Genomic DNA, 24,218 nt, shown 5'->3' with positions numbered 1-24,218 from the left:
GAAATTGTACAAGTGGAATGGGCATCTGTCAAAGAAATCTGATCAAATGTTGGACATTGAAATTGGACAAAGATATTTGACGAGTGGAATGCCCATCTGTCAAAGAAATTTGATCAAATGTTGGACATTGAAATTGGACAAAGATATTTGACAAGTGGAATGGGCATCTGTCAAAGAAATTTGATCAAATGTTGGACATTGAAATTGTACAAGTGGAATGGGCATCTGTCAAAGAGATTTGATCAAATGTTGGACATTGAAATTGTACACGTGGAATGGGCATATGTCAAAGAAATCTGATCAAATGTTGGACATTGAAATTATGCAAAGATATTTGACAAGTGGAATGGGCATCTGTCAAAGAAATTTGTTCAAATGTTGGACATTGAATTTGGATAAAGATATTTGACGAGTGGATGATAGTCCGCGCCAAACTGCTAGTCCGCTCTGAAGTTGTTGCGAGCAGGTGTAGTCATACAATTTGCTATGGCGACGCGATTCATTTCTATATTCAGAGCGGACTAGCAGTTTTACGCTGACTATACCGCCCTAAGGAAATAAAAACACAAAGATTCAAAGCCGCTGTCACAGAAGTGACATTGAGAGTGTATTAGCGATATGTAAATATATTTAAATGTAATTAATTCAATCCCAACCCAGTTGCCGCTTAGCGATACGTTTCAGTTTTGTTATCCAAAAAGATTAAATATTTATGGTTTTATTTCACTGTCCTTGTTATTACTTAGATTAAATGATAATAGGAACGAAAACCCATTGCTACAAATACAGCTTATGGTTACTCCTGCAATTTAGAAGAACCCAATGACATGTCATAGGTTAAAATCTGTCAAGCCGTTTGTGCTGCAGCGTGACAAAGAATGAGACATACATACATACGCTCGGAAAACATTACACTCCGCAGACTGATAAAAAACTAAGATAACTTCGTCATCATCAAGCCCATTACCGTCCCACTGCTGGGCACGGGTCTCCTCTCAGAATGAGAAGGATTAGGTCATACTCCACCGCGCTGGCCAAGTGCGTATTAGTTAACTTAACATACCCTTATTATGTGAAATTATAACAAAGAAACAAAGAAACAAACAAACTCGCATTTGCATTTGAGGCTATTAGAACCAGAGTAGCCTAACTCCAAAAAACATGATTTACAATATGGAGAAAAGTAAAAGATTTTTATATAATATAGGAGTAGCAGACGAGCAAGCAGTCCACCTGATAGTAAGTGGCTACTGCCGGCCATGGACATCTGTAATCAACCCCAGATAGGATTAGATATTCCTACCTGAGGTCGGCCACAGATGCGCCGCTACCTCAGAGTATGTCTCCCTTACCACACCCTTCAAACCGGAACACAGCAGGGCCTAACACTGCTGTTATTAGGTAGAAATAGGTGTGGCGGTGGTGCCGCCGGAGTCGAACCACAAAGGTTTCTACCACCGTCAAGTGTTCAACATTTTTAAATTACAGGTCAAAAGTCATTAAAATGCAGTTAGGCCAGTCTGGTTCTAGTAGCCTCATTTATAATAAAAATCTACTCTCTGATTAAGTTGCTGCAGTAGTGGTCATAAAGTACCCAAAGGAAAACTTTTTCAATTTACGATATCAGTCCATTTTACAGTAATTTACTGAAAACAATTTTCTTAAGACATGAGAAATAAGGCATAGCTAAGGTTACCATGTTTTCTTGTTATGAAAATGGGGTACTTGTGAAATACCGTATAAAAATCACCTATTATGATCTTACAAGCCTTATTCAAAAAGGATAGTATTTTTATAATAAGGAAGGTGGTAGAACCCTTTGTGGTTCGACTCCGGCGGCACCACCGTCTCCCCTATTTCTACCTAATAACAGCAGTGTTAGGCGCTGCTGTGTTCCGGTTTGAAGGGTGTGGTAAGGGAGACAGATTTTTCCGAGGCGTTCCAGCTTAGTCCTCAGGTGTAGCGGCGCATCTGTGGCCGACCTCAGGTACGAATATCTAATCCTATCTGGGGTTGATTACAGATGTCCATGGGCGGTAGTAGCCACTTACCATCAGGTGGACTGCATGCTCGTCTGCTACCCTTATATTATAAAAAAAAATGAGCTTTTGCCCGCGGCTTCGCTCGCGGTACTAAGTAATATTATTAACTAAGAAGATTTATACAAACTTTCATCCCCTATTTCATCCCCTTAGGGGTAGAATTGATCAAAATCCTTTCTTAGCGGATGCCTACGTCATAACATCTACCTGCATGCCAAATTTCAGCCCGATCCGTCCAGTGGTTTGGGCTGTGCGTTGATAGATCACTATGTCAGTCAGTCACCTTTGAGTTATATATATTTAGATAGAGGTAGTAAACAACTAGGCATGTAATCCTTACGATAAGTGGTCAATGATACCCATGTATAGTCCGCGTAAAACTGCTAGTCCGCTCTGAATATAGAAATGAATCGCGTCGCCATAGCAAATTGTATGACTACACCTGCTCGCAACTTCAGAGCGGACTAGTTTGACGTGAACTATACATCTGTAATCAACTCCAGATAAAGATTCTTACCTGAGGTCAGCCACAGATGCGCCGCAACCCCTGAGGACAACGCTGAAACGCCTCTGTCTCCCTTACCACACCCTTCAAACCAGAACACAGCAGCGCTTAACACTACTGCTATAACAGCAATAGGTGTGGCGGTGCCTTCGAAGTCAACCACAGAGAGTTCCACCACCTTCAAATTAGTTAATCTTATATATAAAATTCTCGTGTCACAATGTTAGTTACCGTATTTCTCTGAAACGGCTTAACCGATTTTCACCAAATTTTGCATATTCAGTGGGTATGAGAATCGGCTATCTATTTTTCATACCCCTAAGTGATAAGGGTTGTTCACCCTTAACATTTTTTTATTTATATGGCAACACAACGTTTGCCGAGTCAGCTAGTGAATTCATATGTGTGCGTAGAAAAGTGTTGTCAATGTGGGACATTTTTGCCTTCGTTGTGGGACAATCGGACTGTCCCGCTGAAAATGGGACGTATGGTTACATAAGGCATATCGGAAAAATCTTGTCCCAAGGCCGGCTTATCTGCTGTTCGAATCAGTAGACTAAAGGTGTAATATTGACTAAGAAACCAAAATGGCCGGTCTAGACTTATACCAGCCATGCTAATAAACGCTTTCTACACTCACAGCCCCACACTAGGATTCCCTGTGTCGTGGGTGCCATGGACACACACATAGACAAATACACAAACACCCAGACCCAGAAACAGACATCTAAATTCATAATTTAGATATCTGTCTGGCCGGGGATCGAACCCGGGACCCGTTGCGCGTCAGACCGGTATGGTGGCCGCTCCGCCACGCGGGTCGTCAAGTTTTAGTAATGATGACTATTAACCGTTACTTATAACCAATCAGAAGCACTGATAGTCTAGTGATTAAGAAACTTGGCCTATTAATCAAGGGGTCCGAGTTTCAAACCCCAAGCCAAGATTTGGCTGTGCCCCGCGGTTTCACCCGCGTTAAAAAGAAATCTAACAATATCATAAACAAAAAAAATCGTCAAGACTAAATGGTCTTTGAAATGTGCTTCCCGGGGCCTTAGATTAATAAAGATTACTCACTCCTAACAACCAAATGTAACCAGTTTTGTGAATTGAAATTGTCACTGTCAACTATTTTCGTGTTTGAAAAATATTAAAAAAAATGTATCTTTTTTATCATCACGTGCAAAGAAATATCGTTTCATTCGTAAATGATCTAAATACTACATTATTTTTTAATTTTTCAAACACGAAAATAGATGACGATTCAATTGCCAAATCTGGTTTCATTTTCTTGTTAGGAGTGAGTAATATTTACTAATCTATGTATATAGTACCTAAATAATAATTTTTTGTACAATTTTATTATAGAAAGTTACATTATTGATATTTAGTCTGTTGCTAAGCCAAATGACAATTTTCCCCCCAAAGAACTACTTTTAATTCAAACGTATTTAAGCACAGATTAAAATACATTCTCGATTGCTACCTCAATATAAAAAATGCAATTCCAGCATAGTTAAACGAAGCCCACAGAGCTATAAAACCGATGAAAACGGTTAATTCCTTAATATTAACCCGCTTTTAATCCCCGTCGACATATGCGACATAAATCCGTGGCTGAAAGAGCTATCGTGCGTTCCATCAATCATGGCGGCTTGTTCCATGTTATCTGTGCCTCAATGTCACGAGCGTTAAAAGAAAGAAAACGGTTTGGCGCGCTTTTGAAATAATTTGCAGATTAAAAATAATTATTTACTTTTTATACACATATTTGATTAGTGCCCTTTCCGAGGGTTTTCAGATTAGCTGTAGATTAAAAATTATATTTACGTATTTTTTTTTATCAAGATTCATGTGTAACATTTAAACATTCGATTTTTATAGTCTTTTCTCATTAATTTAATGCCGTTTAAGATATTTTTTTATCTATAAATAAAAATAAGAAGAGATTCTTTAATAGTTTTAATAGAGAACTTTAATAGTACTAACTTTAACCAACTAAAATTATCTTTACTCAATTTCAATATCAACAACAAAAAAAAATTGGCGCGAACTGCATTGTAGAAACACAGATAATAAAACAAAGTTTTTATTTTTATATTCAGTCAAAGTATTTTATATTATACTTCCTCGTTTTTATTTATGTATTGAAATACATTTTAGCCATAGATTAGTAAAGATACTTCGCCGCCTTGAAATTGAATGAAGCCACAAAAGGATTATTTTAGTAAGTTCTTTTTTTGAATTCTTGACAAATAAAAACATATTTAGACAAAATTTACGAATAAATAACTAATTTACGTAATCGTAACGTAATTTACGTAATAAATAAATAATTATTTCAAATATTTTAGGGACATTTTAGCACGGAGACGTGGCAAAACTTTTTTACGCAACTATTTCATTTCTCCAAACTGGATACATTTTCTTGTTAGGAGTGAGTAATCTTTACTAATCTATGATTTTAGCTAAAAGGCATGTTATGTGAGACCGTAGAAACGTAACGACATAATAAATAATTAAATATCCACCAATATTTTTGTAATCACAAATAACATGAAAAAATAAAGTTAATAAGAATATTCTCTACCAAAAGTAATAACTACTACCAAACCTATTTTTTGCATTACTAAAACTATTTTATGCTATTTCGTGCGATCTCGTATCATAAAATAGGTATATAATAAGCCCCAATGCACGCAATATGAACGTTAGTTTCAATTAATCACTTTTTGCGTCCATACTTCTCGTTAAGTAATGTCATGGCTGTTATAGAATGTATAACGTATTTAAATAAATTATAATCTGGAATATGGCAGTTTTGTTTCTTGTTTCTACAATATGATGAGAGGGAAATAGAAATGCCGCCATTTTTTTTCTAACTAATGCGCGATTTTTGTTAAGCACTGCTGTGTTCCGGTTTGTTTATTTCTGCCTCATAACAGCAGTGTTAAGCTGCTGTGTTCCGGTTTGAAGGGTGTGGTAAGGGAGACATACTTTTCTGAGGCATTCCAGCTTGGTCCTCACGGGTAGCGGCGCATCTGTGGCCGACCTCAGGTAGGAATACGTAATCCTATCTGGGGTTGATTACAGATGTCCATGGGCGGCAGTAGCCACTTACCATCAGATGGACTTCATGCTCGTCTGCCAGTCCAATATGATAAAAAAAATTTTTGGAGGCAGGATACTGATTTCTGCTTAGTTTTAAGCACTGCCGTATCGTGTCGTGCCGAAGCGTTTCAACTTAGTAAGTACCTATCTATAGGGGTAGCAGCTTTTGTAGCTGATTTCAAGTAGAACTCTTAATCTTATCTGAGATTGATTACAGGTGGATTGCATATTTTATTAATATTTTTAGGTGGATTGCATATTATGTTCGCTATTTTTATAAAAAAAAATGATTTCACAACCTTGAATTCTCTCCTTTTGACCTATTGCTAAAAATTGGCTAAAAAGCAGTGATAACCTAGTGGTTAAGAAACTCGGCCTCTCGATCGAGAGGTCCGAGGTTCAAATCCCTTACACCTCTGATTTTTCAAAGTTATGTGTGTAGTAGGAATTAATTATCAATTGCTAAACGGTGAAGGAAAACATCGTGAGGAAACCTGCATACCTGAGAGATTTATAAAAAAAATCTTAAATGTATGTGAAGTCTACCAATACGCACTTGGCCAGCGCGGTGAACTATAACCTAATCCTCATTCTGAGAGGAGACCCGTGCCCAGCAGTGGGACAGTAATGGGTTGATGATGATGTTAGCAATTTATTATTTTCGAACCAAGTTGGACCATAAATAAATCAGTTGTGAGCGAATTAAAAATTTAAGAAAGTCCAAGGGTCACTTTAATATTATTCCACATCAAACTGACCTCGGAGCTAACACACGTCTATTCAGAATACAGCCTTAGCGCATGAATAATGACTCGTTCTCGAAACTTCCTCAAACTGAAGAAAGTTAATATTTAACATTGGCATGGACTTTCATATAAAGGCAAGTCAAAGATTCTATACATTGTTTTGTATAAGAAGCTATATACGAGTACTTATTTATGTAAATAACAAATGGAGATAAGTATTTTTAGAGTTTAATAAATTTTGTAAGCTTATCTATGCCCATAGTAGATAGTAATAAGTAATAATAATAAATAAATAAAGTAGCTGATAGTAGTATACTTATCATAAGAAAAGATATTGTAACTGACAATTTATAAGTGCCTCCGTTGGCCTATATGAAATATATTATATTTAATTTTGTAATTATATTTTGTACATTCAATCGAAGATTCGATCAATCGTATACATGCAATAGTGCCTTTTCACAAACGGACAAGCTCTATAGTCTATACCTATCTATTAGTATTTTCTACAGGTATAATCCCCGCCAAACTTCTAGTCCGCTCTGAAGTTGTTCTAGTCTGCTCTGAGGACTAAGCTGGAACGCCTCGGAAAATTATGTCTCCCTTACCACACCCTTCAAACCAGAACACAACAGCGCTTAACACTGCTGTTATGGGGCAAAAATAGGTGGACTACTCTCAGCTGAATAAATTATATAAGTAACTATAATTTGAAAGCAGACGACTATGGTTCGACAGCGGCACATATGCCATAACAGCAATGTTAAGCGCTGATATGTTCTTGTTTGAAAGGAGTGGTCCGTTTAACAATCAATTTAATTCAAATTTTGAACAATTATCAAGAGCTAGTGACAATACACGATTTTAACATTTTGTCCTATTGTCTCTATCAGGATAGCCAGGATTAACGATTTTTCTTTTGCGATTTAATCTTGGTTTTAGTTTTTTTAAACTATAATATTATTAAGAGATAAAATGCAGCCTTTCTCTATAGATTCTCTAATTATAGAGACCGATAAGTAAGTATTTATTTTTACAAATCAAATGTGTTATACATAACTCGAGAAAATAACATGGTAGATAAAATAAAAAAATGCGTCGCCCTTGCACTACCGAAGGTTTATTTATCTATGTTAAAACGAAGGTCGTCTATTTTGTCTATACATTTCTAAATACATAGACATCCAGCTAACTTAACCTTGGTTGTACAACCATAATATATTTGAGCTTTCAGTCGCCCCAATTCCCTACGAAACGAGCATTCCAACGACACATTATGAACTTTTACGAGTAAATGCAAGCAACGAATTTCGTACTTACACAGCCGAAAAAACTTAAAAGCTAACGACGCCATTTTAAAATACTTTTCAAGTACAATGCTTCTGCGTGGTTTTGGAATAATTAACTTTTTTGTACAAATTGGCTTTTATTCTACGCTTTGCCTACTATAAGTACGTCTTTCCTCGCTAACAATCATTATATTTTTATGCAATGAAAGAAGCCTATAATATTATAGAAGTAGCAATCTAGCATGTAGTCTACAATAAGATAATAACGAATATTGTTAGAGCACTTAATATCTTTATTAAAATATTTTTAAATGTGGTAGAACTCATTGTGGTAGACTCCGGTAGCACCACCGCCATAGCTATTTATTCCTAACTAGCTGTGCCCCACGGTTTCATCCGCGTTAAAAAGAAATAACGCAGGTGAAACCGCGGGGCAGTTCTAAAATATAAGCCTAAGCCTAAGTTATTCCTTATTACATCAGCTACCTGCCAATAAAAGTTCCGTCAAAATCGGTTCAGCCATTTCAGAGATTAGCCAGAACAAACAGGCAGACAGACACAAAAATTGTAAAAAAAAATATTTTGATGTATGTACCGTATGTATATTAATTTCCATGTAGTCAAAACCAGTTATTTCAATATTAAAAACACACTCCAATTTTATTTATATGTATTATATGTATATTTAACAGCAGTTTTAAGCGCTGCTGTATTCTGTTAGAAGAATGAGGATAAAGAGACACATTTATCCGAGGCATTCCAACTTAGTCTTCAGGGGTAGTGACGCATCTATGGCCTGAGATCGGAGGGTAGAAATCTAGTATTTTCTGAAGTTGATAACAGATGTCCATAGGCGGCAGTAGCTTACCATCAGGTGGACTGCATGGTCGTCTGCTACTCCTATATTTTTAAAAAATGTGCTTTAATACAAATGTCATATAATGTTATCTATTTAAAGTTTGAAAACAAGTCGTGTTCAAGAGGTCAGTAGTGCCGTGGAGTGGAAATCAGACCCTCAATGCTGAGTGGACGCTAGAAATACGCGACGTCATCTTGATTTACTATTTAATGGGAATAAGTCGGAATGAAAAGAAAAATAATTTCGTATTTTGTAGATAATAGAAAAAATATACATATATTTTTTATGATTAAGAATTAAATATGGAATAAAAATGATATTTTATTGATGTGATAATTAATTTCTAATACACACATAACTTTGAAAATTCATTGTTTCAGAGTTCCTTAATCATTAGGCTATCACAGCTTTTTGTTTGTTTAAGTATGAATAAATATGTAAAAATAATAAATTCAAATAGTTTTCTGAATAAATTGACTTCAGGCTTTTTTAAACCCTTCTAAACAAGACCACCAACCCATATTTTAGCGAAAGCAAAATCTTTTTATACCGAGCTAACCCTCAACCGCTCCATTGTTCTCATGGTGAAGCCAAGCCATTGTTCTAACAAATTGAGCATTCTCGCCACAATCCCCTGCAGCTCACTGCCACTTTGCTTTCTTCACTCAATTTGTAGAAAAACTGTTTTTACAAATAAAAAGTACTGCAATTTCTACCTTACAAGTGGTTTAAAAATGGTTTACTTCGGCTTAATCTTCGATCAATCATCAACTTATATAACACATTTACAACCTATTAACTACTTGGACTATTACTATTACAACCTATTAACTACTTGGACTATATTACAATATTACAACTATATTACTATATTACAACCTATTAACTACTTGGACTATTACTATTATATTAATTATTTAATAATAAATGACGAAATGAACCGATTTAATCAATTTTATTAAAATCAGTTGATTTCGTCATTTATTATTAAATAATTAATCGATCTAAAACATCATAAATTTTGAATTGTTTTTATTGCAATCGCATTTTTAAAATGTTACAAATTTATACAAAGCTTTCTATTTTTGAACTTGTTTATCCATTTTAGAAATCCGATTCTTTAGTCATAACAATCCAAACACCAAATAAAAACACCATCCCTTTTGTGTGCTAAAACTGCAAATTACAACTAAAATTTTGTGGCTAAAACAACAAAGAGAGCTAACCCTACACCGCTCCATTGTTCTCATGGTAAAATCCAAGCCATTGTTCTAGCAAATTGAGCATTCTCGCCACAATCCCCTGCAGCTCACTGCCACTTTGCTCACTCAATTTGTAGAAAAACTGTTTTTACAAATAAAAAGTACTGCAATTTCTACCTTACAAGTGGCTTGAAAATGGTTTATCTCGGCTTAGTCTGCGATCAATCATCTACTTATTAGATACTTGGACTATTACTATTATATGAATTATTTAATAATAAATGACGAAATGAACCGGATTTAATAAATTTTATTAAACCCGGTTCATTTCGTCATTTAATATTAAATAATTAATAAATCTAAAACATCATAAAATTTCAATTGTTTTTGTTGCATTCGCATTTTCAAAATGTCACAAATACAAAGCTTTCTATTTTTTGAACTTGTTTATCGATTATAAAAATCCGATTCTTTAGTCATAACTTAGTATCAATTAAAAATATTTTTTCGGTTAAAAACACCATCCCTATTGTGTACTAAAACTGCAAACTACAACTAAAATGTTGTGGCTAAAACAAAAAAGAGAGCTAACCCTAAAACGCTCCATTGTTCTCATGGTAAAGCCAAGCCATTGTTCTAGCAAATTGAGCATTCTCGCCACAATCCCCTGCTCACTGCCACTTTGCTCACTCAATTTGTAGAAAAACTGTTTTTACAAATAAAAAGTTTGTTTTAAGAGTGCACTTCGTGGTTTTTTGTGAAAAAAGTTGCAATTTCTACCTTACAAGTGGTTTAGAAGATTTTCACTTCAGAATAACAGTTTAGGATAATTTTTAAACACCAACTTATTCGATACTTGGACGAAATTAACCGATTATATTTATAAATATTAAACAATTAATCGATCTACGATATCCTAAAATCAACCTTCAGTTGTTTTTTTGTGTTTCAAAGACATTTTTTAAATGCCAAAAATACAAAAGCTTTTCATTTTTAGAACTTATTTATCGATTTTAGGAATACGATTTCTTGTCTTCGATATCATTGTTGATCGATTCTTTAGGCTGAGACCGCACTGCGATTAAACGCACGCGTTTAACCGCGAGACTAAAACCGCTAAAATATAAAACATATTGCTTTCTATACAAGTGCACGCACTAGTGACTTTTTCAGTCGACTGATTTATTGTTACATTTTGACCGCGGATTGTTTAAAGCGCGGTTTTTTGTCTCCCATAGTAATTGTATGGTGGGGCATTGATATAAACTAAAGATATGTTACTAGTGGGTAAAACATGAAATATACAAAATACACCAATTGGAGTGAATCGACTCCAGCCGCTCTCGCGCGGCGTAGTAACTGACACGTATGTATGTCACTGTATACGTTTAACGTCATTATTTTAGTCTTCTAAGCCTCAAAATGCCTTCTTGGGCAATGCTTAAATGTGCAAATTATGCAAAAAAAATACCCAAGATTCATGGAATCACATTTCACAAGTAAATGAGGAGAAATCATTATATCTTGATTGTTTTTCGTGCTTGGTCCGCTATAATTACGTAACTGACAAAATAGAGATAACGTATTCCTTCCACAAGTAGTAATAGAGAAGCAAAATTTACGTACATATTTACGTATGAATGAATGAGTTACTTTCGGGTAAGCAAAAAGAAAAACGTGTATTTGTGTGTTTAGTGTAACACTTATTTGTGTTGTTTTGTGGGCAGGTAACATATCTATAGTTTTAAATATCATTGGTTTTTTATTCAGTCTCTAACCCCACAACACGTGCTGTTCGCCTGAAATCTATGATGAGACTGAAATAAAATTAAGCCAAAAGAAAACCGCAGTGCGTGTTCGTATGCGTTTTGGCGTTTTCAGCTTTTTTTATTCAGTCTGCGTTTAATCGCAGTGCGGTCTCAGCCTTAGTCTTCAATTAAATCGATTTAAAAGTGGACCCACTTAAAGAGAGAAGTAAAGAGTAAAAGCGGCATTCTTATTCTCTGCTTTCTAAAAAAGAACAAACAACGAAACGAGCTAACCCTAAAACGCATTGTTTTCATGGTAAAAGCCAAGCCATTGTTCTAGCAAATTGAGCATTCTCGCGACACCCGAGTGGACTTGCCACAATCCCCTGCAGGTTCACTGCCACTTGGCTTACACTCAATTTGTAACAAAACTGTTTGCAATTAAATTTCATTTGAAGGCATAGATTAGTAAAGATACTTCGCCGCCTTGAAATTGAATGAAGCCACAAACGACTTATTAGTAAGTTCTTTTTTGAATTCTTGACAAATAAAAACATTTTTAGAGAAAATTGACGAATAAATAACTAACACTGCGTAATTTACATAATTAATAAATAATTATTTCAAATATTTTAGGGACATTTTAGCACGGAGACGTGGCAAAACTTTTTTTTTGCAACTATTTCAATTCTCAAAACTGGGTACATTTTCTTGTTAGGAGTGAGTAATCTTTACTTATCTATGTTTGAAAGTTGCAGTTTGTGCAAAAACGGCTGATGGTAAGCGGCTAGTGCTGCCTACATCTGTAATCAACTCCAGATAAGATTAGATTCTTAGATTCTTACCTTCAAACCAGAATAAAGCAGCGTTTAATACTTATTTGTAACTTGACGAAAAGAACCGATTTTAATAGATAGGTATAGGTATAGGTAGGTATGGAGAATTCCGGGATCTCCGACGGAACACAACCGGAGCCCTCCAAGCGCGATGCCCCGATCGGGCACTGCCCTGGGAGAGCAATTTTCGCCTCCCACACCGACATGCGACCACACATACCGTCGTCCTTCCCGGGGTCGTGTACGGTCGAGCTCCCACTCTTGCCACCCGCAACACCGGAAGCCCCCTTTTAGTCGCCTCTACGACATGCAGGGGATACCGTAGCCCACTAGAATAGGGTTGTTCTATAGCCCTATGTCAGGTAGACTTCAGCTTCAGTTGCTACTATTGTTACAAAAAAAAACAATAACCCAAAAATTTCGCCAACCCTGCAAATTAACAAATGAACAACTTGGTTTGAAGAACTCAGTTTGACGTTTTGTGAGAATAACTGCAATTTTGCTTTGAGACTAGTGCAGCTAACAGAGATGACATGCCGTTAATTAAAACAAGAGGGTAGCTTAAGAGTGTAGGGGTTGTTTCCCACAGCACGATTCTGCGGATATGCTACTATCGTTACTTAATTACTTAATATTATAAATCCGAAAGTAACTCTGTCTGTCTGTCTGTCTGGTTGTCTCTTCTTCACGCCTAAACCACTGAACCGATTTTAATGAAATTTTGTACAAAGATAGTCTGAGACCCCAGAAAGGACATAGGATAGTTTTTATCCCAGAAATCCCACGGGAACTAGGGACGGCGATCTAAGATCGATTAATCGGAGGATCGATCTTTTTGGACCAAAAAATCGATTATTTTAATCGATATCAGTAAGGATTGAATCGTAAACTGTGCATTTGATCAAGTGATGATCTTTAGGAAAGTTGTTGTCCATGAGCCCACGAAGGTTCCAGAGTTGGTACGACCAATTTTCGCCAGATAGCGCCACTGTCATTCCAATGAAGGTACGAATTTTCAGTTTTATGTATGTTAGTATGTCATATTATTTTTACTTTTAAACGCGGACGAAGCCGCGGGCAAAAACTAGTATTTTATCTTTTTGAGTGATGATTGTCGGCGATATCATTTGTAAGCAAGTTCATGGTTACTTTACAAGTGAAACTTTGATAAATAAAATAGAAAGATATTTCACCGGCTTGAAATTGAATGCCACAAAAGGCTGATTTGTCTAAGATTTTTTGAATTCTTGACAAATAAAAATATTTTTAGAGAAAATTTGTGAAAAAATAACTAAAACTACGTAATAAATAAATAAGTATTTCAAACATTTTAGGGACATTTTAGCACGGAGAAGTGGCAAAACTTTATTTACGCAACAATTTCAATTCTCAAGACTGGTTACACTTTCTTGTTAACATTTTTAGAGAAAAATTGCGTATAAATAAAAAAAATCAACTGTTTCCCTAGTACGGTTTAACAGTTAGATCGATAATTGCCGGAAAAATCTGGTTTGTTGTATCAAGACCCCCTTTAATATTCAACTTTATTTTATTATTTTATTTTATACTTAGTATATAACTTTATTTTATTTTTTACTTAGTATTTGTTGTTATAGCGGCCACCGTTATGCATCCTCTGTAAAAAAATCAATTGTCTATCTATTACGGTTCCGGAGATAGAGCCCTGTGACAGACGGACAGACAGTGAAGTCTTAGTAATAGGGTTCCGTTTTTACCCTTTGGGTGCGGAAAAAGAGGGCTGTGGTCATTCCCTTTACATCTAACCACAAACTTCCGTCCTGTATTCAAATGCACACGCTATTTCTAACTAAATAGCTGTGCATCAACAGCAGTTAACTTCAAATGGTAACCATTTGTATGAAAACCACAGCTATTTAACCTCTTTGAGGCTTGATTAAACCTTGATTTGTATAGTCCGCGTGAAACTGCTAGTCCGCTCTGAATATAGAAATGAATCGCGTCGCCATAGCAAATTGTATGACTTTACCTCGCAACAACTTAAGAGAGTCCGCGTAAAACTGCTAGTCCGCTCTGAATATAGAAATGAATCGCGTCGCCATAGCAAATTGTATGACTACACCTGCTCGCAACTTCAGAGCGGACTAGCTGTTTAGCGCTGACTATACCACGCTTTTATTAGCTTGACTTGTATGTATGTATGTAACGGAAAGTGAACTCGATTTTATCCACTTTAAGCTGTCAGATTAATTCAAATTTTTGTACAATTATCAAGAACCGATGACTATTCACGATTTTAATAACTTTGTGCCATTCTCATCAGGATCGTCAGGATCAACGATTTTCTTTGTGCGATTTTTTTTATTATATGGGAGTAGCAGACGAGCATGCAGTCCACCTGATGGTAAGCTACTGCCGTATGGACATCTGTAATGAACCCAACATAGGATTAGATATTCCTACCTGAGGTCGGCCACAGATGCGCCGCTACACTTGAAAACTAAGCTGGAACGCCTCGGAAAAGTATGTCTCCCTTACCACACCCTTCAAACCATAACACAGCAGCGCTTAACACTGCTGTTATTACAGAAGTAGGCGTGGCGGTGGTGCCGGTGTCGAACCACAAAAGGTTCTACCTCCTTTTATAGATGACGACCCGTACAGGGTTGCGTTCATAACTAACCCGCAGAGGGTTCCGAGTTCGTTCCCCGGCCAGACAGATATCTAAATGAATTTAAAATTCTGTTCTGGGTCTGGGTGTTAGTGTGTTTGTGTCTGTGTCTGTGTCCATGACACCCACGATACAGAGAATCTAATTCTTTCACGCTCCAAACAGCGCGGCTTTGGAATGCTCTCCCTGAGGAACTTAGAAAAATCTGCTCCAAATATACTTTTAAAAAGAGTGTCTGCTCACTATTGTAATTTAGTTCATCATTAGATATGGTGTCTACACAATTTTTCTTCATTTTCACTTAGTAATTTATTTTAAAATGTATTTACTTCTCATCTATTTATTTCTTTTTTTTCTCTTTCTTTCTCACATTCTTTCTTTTTTTCATGTTCTCCTTTTTCCCTTTTTTTCATTTTATTTTATTTCCTATTTATTATTATTTTTATATTTTTTTATTTCTTAGTATAGTGGTACCGCCTTCAATTTTTCTGCACATCCCTAAGGTTGACTGGGATAATGCTATTTAGCATTAAGTCCGCCTTTTGCACCACACTGTTTAACATGGTCAATAAAGAGTGAATAAAAAAGAATCCTAGGGTGGGGTTGTGAGTGTAGAAAAAAAAAAAAAACTAAAACGCTTTCGACACTCACAGCCCCACACTAGGATTCCCTGTGTCGTGGGTGCTATGGACACACACAGAGACAAATACACAAACACCCAGACCCAGAAACAGAAATCTAAATTCATCATTTAGAAATCTGTCTGGCCGGGAATCGAACCCGGGACCCTCTGCGTGTCAGAAAGTTTACTATTTTATGTAACGTCTATACCTAGAAGCGTATTCAAAAGGCCAAGCGCCAAAAGCAAAGGGTGCCCTTTAGGAGGTAAAGTTTTTTGCTTTTACCGTCAGAAATGGGGCGGCAAATAAGTGCTTAGGCATCAAAATTTCTTAGCACGACCTTCTAGTTTGACAACAGATGGTAACATCCTGCCTCACATTATTATCTTTATTATGTTAATATCTTTTATATAAGACTAGCTGACCCGGCACACGTTGTGTTGCCATATAAATAAAAAAATGTTAAGGGTGAAAAACCTTTATCACGGGTTTGAAAAATAGATAGAATATTTGAAACTGCGATGGTAGCGAAGTCTGCCGAATCCAATGTGAAACATTCCAAAATCAACAACTACTTACGAATTAAAAGTTAATTAAATAAACCTTTTCCCACGGACTAAATTGTGAATCTAAACCATTCTCAAGTCCCCTTGAACACACGCAACAACTTTTCATCTAAATCAGTCCAGTCGTTTAGGAGGAGTTCATTGACATACACACGCACATAAGAAGTATATATTATAAAGAATAGGGAAGGGTGTAGCTAAAACTATAGGCAAGGATATTCTGACAACAGTAGCTTTTTTTTAAATATACGAGTAACAGACGAGCAAGCACCACCCACTTAAAAGTGGGGTTAGTCTATTTTTGATACTTGTTTATTATATTATAATGTTTAAATAACATTATATTATTATGAATAAATATTATAATTCCAGGGGGCTTTTGACCACCTGAGAATATGCCCGGGCAAAGAGGGTATCCTCGAGACTCGAATTTCCTGCCCACCGCCCTTATGTTGACATTGCCGCCATATATGTGCGCCCGGAGGGTAAGACGTCCCAGACGTCCCAGATGTCCCAGATAGACGAGCATGCAGTCCACCGGATGGTAAGTGGCTACTGCCGCCTAATGAACCCCAGATAGGATTAGATATTCCTACCCGAAGTCGGCCACATGCGCCGCTACACCTGAGGACTAAGCTGGAACGTCTCGGAAAAGTATGTCTCCCTTACAACACCCTTCAAACCAGAACACAGCAGCGCTTAACACTGCTGTTATAACAGAAATAGGTGTGGCGGTGGTGCCGAAGTCGAACGACAGAAGATTCTACCTTTAAGATAACTTAACCTGAATTTTAACAAACAATAGTTTTTATTCAAGCAAGGGACTCAAAAAATGTTGTTTTGTTACAAATAGACGTTATAATTTTATTCGTACACATTCTTACCTGCTCATAAATTCTTGGCGCAGTCTTAAATATTATTTAAGGGAATCACGTTAAAATGATGTATGCGTCCATATTTCTTGTTATTTGGAGCTCGGGCTCTTAAATTGGTCGTTTCCCGGTTGTAAGGTTTCCCACGAAATATAGAATTGTATGAGAAATATCCACTACGTGTTTATTTATTTATTTTTTAGAAAATTGAAAAGGAATTATTGATGTGAAACATCTATAGCCGCACGTAAAACCGATTTCTGGCGTGGCGACGCATGCCGTGGCGTCGCCACGCTATACGATGGTATATATATACAGTCTATATGCAGTAGTGTGTACGGTGTGGCGACGCGCCGCCACGCGCAAAAATCGTAATATTTTATTTTATCATTATGACATATTTAGTTCCTATCACAATATGTTCTTTTCTGCATATTACTTTTACAAAATAATGTCGATGTTTCACATCTGCCAGGCGTCCCGTGACGGCTCACATTGATTTTTTTTCACGTTATATTTTTATGGACACAAATAATGATGCAAGCTACCATTTACTTAGCACACTTGTATTAATTTCAGGTCGCTGGTTTTGTCTGAAACTATTGCATTTTTTTTTAATTTTGCCGTAGCGGACGACGACACAAAGGACCTTATAATGTTTATATAATTTCTTATTAATTGTATACAATTGAATCCTATATATTTTTCTTATCCTATATTTTATGTAAATCTTAATTTAATTACGTATATTTTAATTTACGAGTTCGTCAATTCTGTTAATACCGTGTTCATCTATAATTTTGGGTACACAACTTAATTATTTAATATTTTGCAATGTAATTTATATAAGTGTATGCTACCTTTGTGGACCTTTTTTGAAGGTGGTATACCCCTTTGTGGTTCGACTCCGGCGGCACCACCGCCACACCTATTTCTACCTAATAACAGCAGTGTTAGGCGCTGCTGTGTTCCGGTTTGAAGGGTGTGGTAAGGGAGACAGACTTTTCCGAGGCGTTCCAGCTTAGTCCTCAGGGGTAGCGGCGTACCTGTGGCCGACCTCAGGTAGTAATATCTAATCCTATCTGGGGTTGATTACAGATGTCCATGGGCGGCAGTAGCCACTTACCATCAGGTGGACTGCATGCTCGTCTGCTACTCCTATATTATAAAAAAAACTTAATAAATACGCGCGAAAAACATTACCCTCTGTAGTCGGATAAAAACGGTTTTCACGACCAGAGTGACGGAATGGTCACCATGCCGATCTGACGCATAGAAGGTTCCGAGTTCGATTCCCCGCCCGACAGATAATGATAATAATAATGACAAATCTGGCTCTGGCTATTGAGTACCCACGATACGAAACCTGGTATAGTTCGCGTCAAACTGCTAGTCCGCTCAGAATATAGAAATGAATCGCGTCGCCATACCAAATTGTATGACCACACTCGCAACTTCAGAGCGGATTAGCAGTTTGGTGCTGACTACATAAGGCTGTGAGCGTATTCTTTTTAAAGCCTAAACAGATTCAAATAGCATAGCTTAGAGCGCTCAACAAGAGATTCCAAATACCAAGCTGTCTTTCAGCATAGTTGAACATTAATTACTTACAACTAATTAGCATTGTTCCAATGCTTTGTACGTTAAACAAAATGTTTGCGCTAAACAGGAGCTTTGGGACCTAATTTACGTTTGTTGAACAAGTATGCTGACCAGCTACTTCAATACAATTTCTGTTTAGTATTTCACATTGATCGAAATAATGAAAACTCTATATACTTATATTCAAAACTAGCTATTGCCCGCGGCTTCGCTCGCGTTACGAAGTAATATTTTCATCCCCTATTTTATCCACTTGGGGGTAGAATTGATTAAAATCCTTTCTTAGCGGATGCCTACGTCAAAACATCTACCTGCATGCCAAATTTAAGCCCGATCCGTCCAGTGGTTTGGGCTGTGCGTTGATAGATCACTACGTCAGTCAGTCACCTTTGAGTTATATATATTTAGATTGTAATTGCTTCACTGGTACATCGCAATCAAGGTTGAAACCTCTGTGGTTCGACTCCAACACCACTGCTATTTCTGCCTAATAACAGCAGTGTTAAGCGCTGCTTTGTCCTGGTTTGGCGGGTGTCGTAAGGGAGACATACTTTTTCCGAGGTATCCCAGCATAGTCCTCAGGGATAACGGTGTATCTTTGGCCGACCTCAGGCAGAAATCTAATCGTATCTTTGGTTGATTACAGATGTCCATACGGCAGTAGCCACTTACCATCAGGTTGACTGAATGCTCGTCTGCTACTCCTATATTATAAATAAAAGCCACAACACGGAACCCTGATGCTTTGAGCGTAGAAAGTCTTTTTTTCGAAGCCTAATTTTGTGTAAACGGGTTTAAATAGCACAGCTTAGAGCGCTCAACAAGAGATTCGAAATACCAAGCTGTCTTTCAGCATAGTTGAAAATTAATTACTTACAACTAATTAGCATTGTTCCAACGCTTTGTACTTTAAACAAAATGGTTGCGCTAAACAGGAGCTTTGGGACCTAATTTAACGTTTGTTAAACAAGCAAGCTGACCGTTACCTATATACTGACCATATTATTTATTTAATTTATTTATTTATTAAAGGTTCACCAACGTATACACTTATATAAATTAGATGGCAAACGTTTAGATAAATAAGTCGTGTACCCACAATTATAGGTGAACACGGCATTACAGAATTGACTGTAATAAATTATAAGATAATTAAATTAAGATAATAATTTACATCTATACTAATATTATAAAGAGGAAAAACTTTGTTTGTTTGATTGTAATGAATAGGCTCAAAAACTACTGGACCGATTTTAAAAATTCTTTCACCATTCGAAAGCTACATTATCCACGAGTAACATAGGCTATATTTTATATGAAATATATTTGATAAATAGATTTTGAGGCGGTACAAAGTTTGCCGGGTCAGCTAGTTAAATATAAGATAAGAATATACATTATACAATTAATAAGGACTTAGATAAAAAATAAATAAATAAAACTATTGCTACAATAGTTTTATTTAACTGTTTAGTATTTCACATTGACCGAAATACTGAAAACTATTCAAAATTATATCACTAGTATAGTCCGCGTAAAACTGCTTGTCCGCTCTGAATATAGAAATGAATCGCGTCGCAAAGCAAATTGTATGACTACACCTGCTCGCAACAACTTCAGAGCGGACTAGCAGTTTGGCGCGGACGATACACCAGTAATCAAGGTAGAACCCTCTGTAATTCGGATCCGGCACCACCGCTATTTCTGCCTAATAACAGCAGTGTTAAGCGCTGCTGTGTTCTGATTTGAACAGTGTGGTAAGAGAAACATACTTCTCCGAACTATTCCAGCTTAATTCTCAGTAGGTAGCGGCGCATTAGAGGCCGACCTTAGATAGAAATCTAATCTTATCTTTAGTTGATTACAGATGTCCATGCACGGCTTTAGCCACTTACCATCAGGTGCTGCTTCCTCATCTCCTACTCCAATATAACAAATATTAAGTCTTTATATTCCGAATAATTCTGAAGTTGGTAGAACCCTTTGTGGTTCGACTCCGGCGGCACCACCGCCACACCTATTTCTACCTAATAACAGCAGTGTTAGACGCTGCTGTGTTCCGGTTTGAAGGGTGTGGTAAGGGAGACATACTTTTCCGAGGTAGCTTAATCTTCAGTAGTGGCACATCGGTGGCCGACCTCAAGTAGGAATCTAATCGTATCTTTGGTTGGTTACAGATGTCCATGCACGGCTTTAACTTACCATCAGGTGGTGCTTCCTCATCTCCTACTCCAATATAATAAATCTTAGTCATTATATTCCGAATACGTCTCTCGTTAAATCCCGTTACATAAGGCACCTGTATTCAAACGTACTTAAATTTTACAGGTTCTACGTTCCAATGATCTATGCGAGCATATTTCATATTTATTACAGAGTTCGTTCTTAAGCGAAGCGTTTACTGCCTGTAAAGTTTACTACAAAATTTCGAATACACGAGAAAACATAAAATTGTTCTTAGAACGGTACATTTTAGGTAGCCAGAAACCTTAATACTAGTTTCGGTTCGCCGTGACTCTGTCTATTTCCCGTGGGAATTTCCGGATTAAATGTATATAACAACATTCTTTTATAGAAATGCAACGTTCTGTAATATTTCAAACATATACCTCGACTATATGTCGATTTTTGTAGACATATGAACATATGAAAATTGTTATTCCTATACTATAGAAATAACAACTTTCTACTATAGAAATAATAAGCTTTCGAATGGTGAAAGAATTTTTAAAATCGGTCCAGTAGTTTTTGAGCCTATTCATTACAACCAAACAAACAAACAAAGTTTTCCTCTTTATAATATTAGTATAGATATAAAATTCTCGTGTCACAATGTAAGTTACCGTACTCCTCCGAAACGGCTTTACCGATTTTCACCAAATTTTATATGCATATTCAGTAGGTCAGAGAATCGGCTACTATCTATTTTTCATACCCCTAAGTGATGGGTTATTCACCCTTAACATTTTTTTTATTTATATGGCAACACAACGTTGGCCGGGTCAGCTAGTAATAAATATAATTGAATGAATTTCGAAGTTTATTGCATAAAATTTGAGATGATCTTTTAGCTGTAAGACAGAAAGAGGTTTTTTTTTATAATATGAGAGTAGCAGACGAGCATGCAGTCCACCTGATGGTAAGTGGCTACTGCCGCCCATGGACATCTGTAATCAACCCCAGATAGAATTAGATATTCCTACCTGAGGTCGGCCACAGATGCTCCGCTACCCCTGAGGACTAAGCTGGAACGCCTCGGAAAAGTCTATCTCCCTTACCACACCCTTCAAACCGGAACACAGCAGCGCCTAACACTGCTGTTATTAGGTAGAAATAGGTGTGGCGGTGGAGCCGCCGGAGTCGAACCACAAAGGGTTCTACCACCTTCAAAACCCCAAATGGCTATCTTTCTATTACCTAGTTTGGCAATATGATTTAACCTATCTTATATTACTAGATTCCATAGATCAGTAAAGATACTTCGCCGCCTTGAAATCGAATGAAGCCACAAAAGGCTTATTTATAAGTTTTTTTTTTTTTTAATTCTTGACAAATAAAACATTATTAGAGAAAATTTACGAATAAATAAATTATAAGTACTGCGTAATTTACATAATAAATAAATAATTATTTCAAATATTTTAGGGACATTTTAGCACGGAGACGTCAAATCTGGTTACATTTTCTTGTTAGGAGTGAGTAATCTGTACTAATCTATGCTAGATTCGGATAAAGGTTCATGAGCCACAGTTCACCACGCTGGCCCAGTGCGAATAAGTAAACTTCACACGTAAGAATATTATCCGACAAACAATTACTCAGCCTTTTTAATTTCTTTTAAAATAAGTGATAATTAACTTGCTGATGCGCGTGTTACTTTGAAAAAATCTGGATATGGGAACTACCGAAAATCACAATAATTTTTAATTTATCACAATGGGATCCATATCTATATACACATAATTTTTTGCATAAGTATATATTTCTTATCTCTTATTCATAAAAAATATAATAACACTAACCTTTTCTCAACATCCATAGTATTGAAGTAGTATTGAATACACACGAATGCATGCACAACGATAGAGACACCATATTTTGTTTTTTGACGTTTTTTTCATTTAATTTTTGTTTAAATAATGTTAAATCACGTAATAAATTAACATAAATACAACCTACATATATTATCAGTAACAATTCACTCACAAAAACGGTTGATGCAAAAAACACATAAAATTAGGCGCGAAAAATGGCAAATAAAAATAGCAACGGATTAATTTTGTTAATCTATTTATTACAAAACAACACAAAAAATAAAAATAACACACACGTAACAGGAATTGTCGAAAAATCTTGAGAGCTGAAAAATAAAAAGGAAATAGCAATAACGAAAATTATTAATGTTATGACGAACCAAAAAAATGCAAATATAATGTTAAGCTATAAAAAATAAGCGCGAAACAACATAACTAAAGCATAGATTACATATTACAAATATAACACATCGTACTTACATTACTGACAGACGCGCAGACCCGTACTATTTAAATCCGGAGCTTATTTAAAAATAATTTGAAAAACGAACAACAAAATTCACAGCACTAGCATGACACAAAAACAATTTCTTTTAATTTATACAGAGGCAAGCTTTACGATCCTATCCTTGCGCCCTCTTAGAATCCTTGCACGTTATAGTCCGAGCTCTCAGACGAGCGTACGCCGCTACCGATGGCATTTATAACGCTATAAGTTTACGATTTCGCATTTTTTATTCATGGCGCCGAAAGTCAAAGCACGGTTTGGTAATTCTCATGTGTTTTATTGCGTTCGGGGCACAATGAAAGAATAACACAGTCTCCCCACACGACCGGTCCGGCCCGGGCACGGGCGGTAACTGATCTACGATGACAGTTGAGCTCGGAGCGGCTACTATTATACTACGACTAGTGCTGCCATCTTCGCGGTATTATTATATCGATATTCGAGTGACAGTTGTTTTTTCGCTGTCACTATGATTTATGGTATTCATAGACAATGGAGTTACGTCATAAATAAACAGGTTGTGGAAATCAATAGGTCATTGTTGCGTTTCATTGTCTTTTAATAGATTCGATCTCCAATCGTCTGGGGTTTTGGAAGTGGGAATAGATTTGATCTTTGTTTTGTAGTTAATTGTTAGTAAGTTTATTATCAAGCAAACATGCTTCCAGCGATTATAAAAGAGAAAAATACATGTAAATTGTAACTACTGAACTATCATACTTACTAGATGTTAGAAATTAATTATTTCTGGGCTTAGTGATGAAGGAAACATCTAAAAAACACCTATATGCCTTAGATTACAGTAAAAAAAATAAAAAGAGCTCAAAGGTGTATGAAATCTACCAATCCGCACTTAGCCAACTTGGTGCGCCTACTACGGCCTAAAGTTGAAACTAAACCTGATCAAATCTATGCCCAGCAGTGAAATAGTAAAAGATTTACGATTATATAATGTTATTTATCTTGTGGACTACATGCTCCTTTCCTAATGTAGGTTCCCTTTGCGTGTTCTGCCGGCTTTACAACGG

General features: G+C 36.4%; 1 protein-coding gene across 1 annotated transcript in view; it reads right to left on the bottom strand.

Annotated features, from left to right (window-relative positions):
- Positions 1-23,532, bottom strand: part of LOC140752784 (A-type potassium channel modulatory protein KCNIP1) — a 72,424-nt gene extending 48,892 nt beyond the window's left edge. The window contains exon 1 of the mRNA XM_073087133.1: positions 23,163-23,532. The gene's annotated coding sequence lies outside the window, so the exon portion shown is untranslated. The remainder of the gene's footprint in view (positions 1-23,162) is intronic.
- Positions 23,533-24,218: the final 686 nt, after the last annotated feature.

This window comes from Epargyreus clarus, unplaced genomic scaffold (genome assembly GCF_041222505.1).
Source record: "Epargyreus clarus isolate Ecla_fem2 unplaced genomic scaffold, WU_Ecla_fem_2.2 ptg000025l, whole genome shotgun sequence".
NCBI classification, from domain to species: Eukaryota; Metazoa; Arthropoda; class Insecta; order Lepidoptera; family Hesperiidae; genus Epargyreus; species Epargyreus clarus.
The sequence above is the reverse complement of the archived record's forward strand: the minus strand, read 5'-3'. Positions and strand labels throughout refer to the sequence as shown.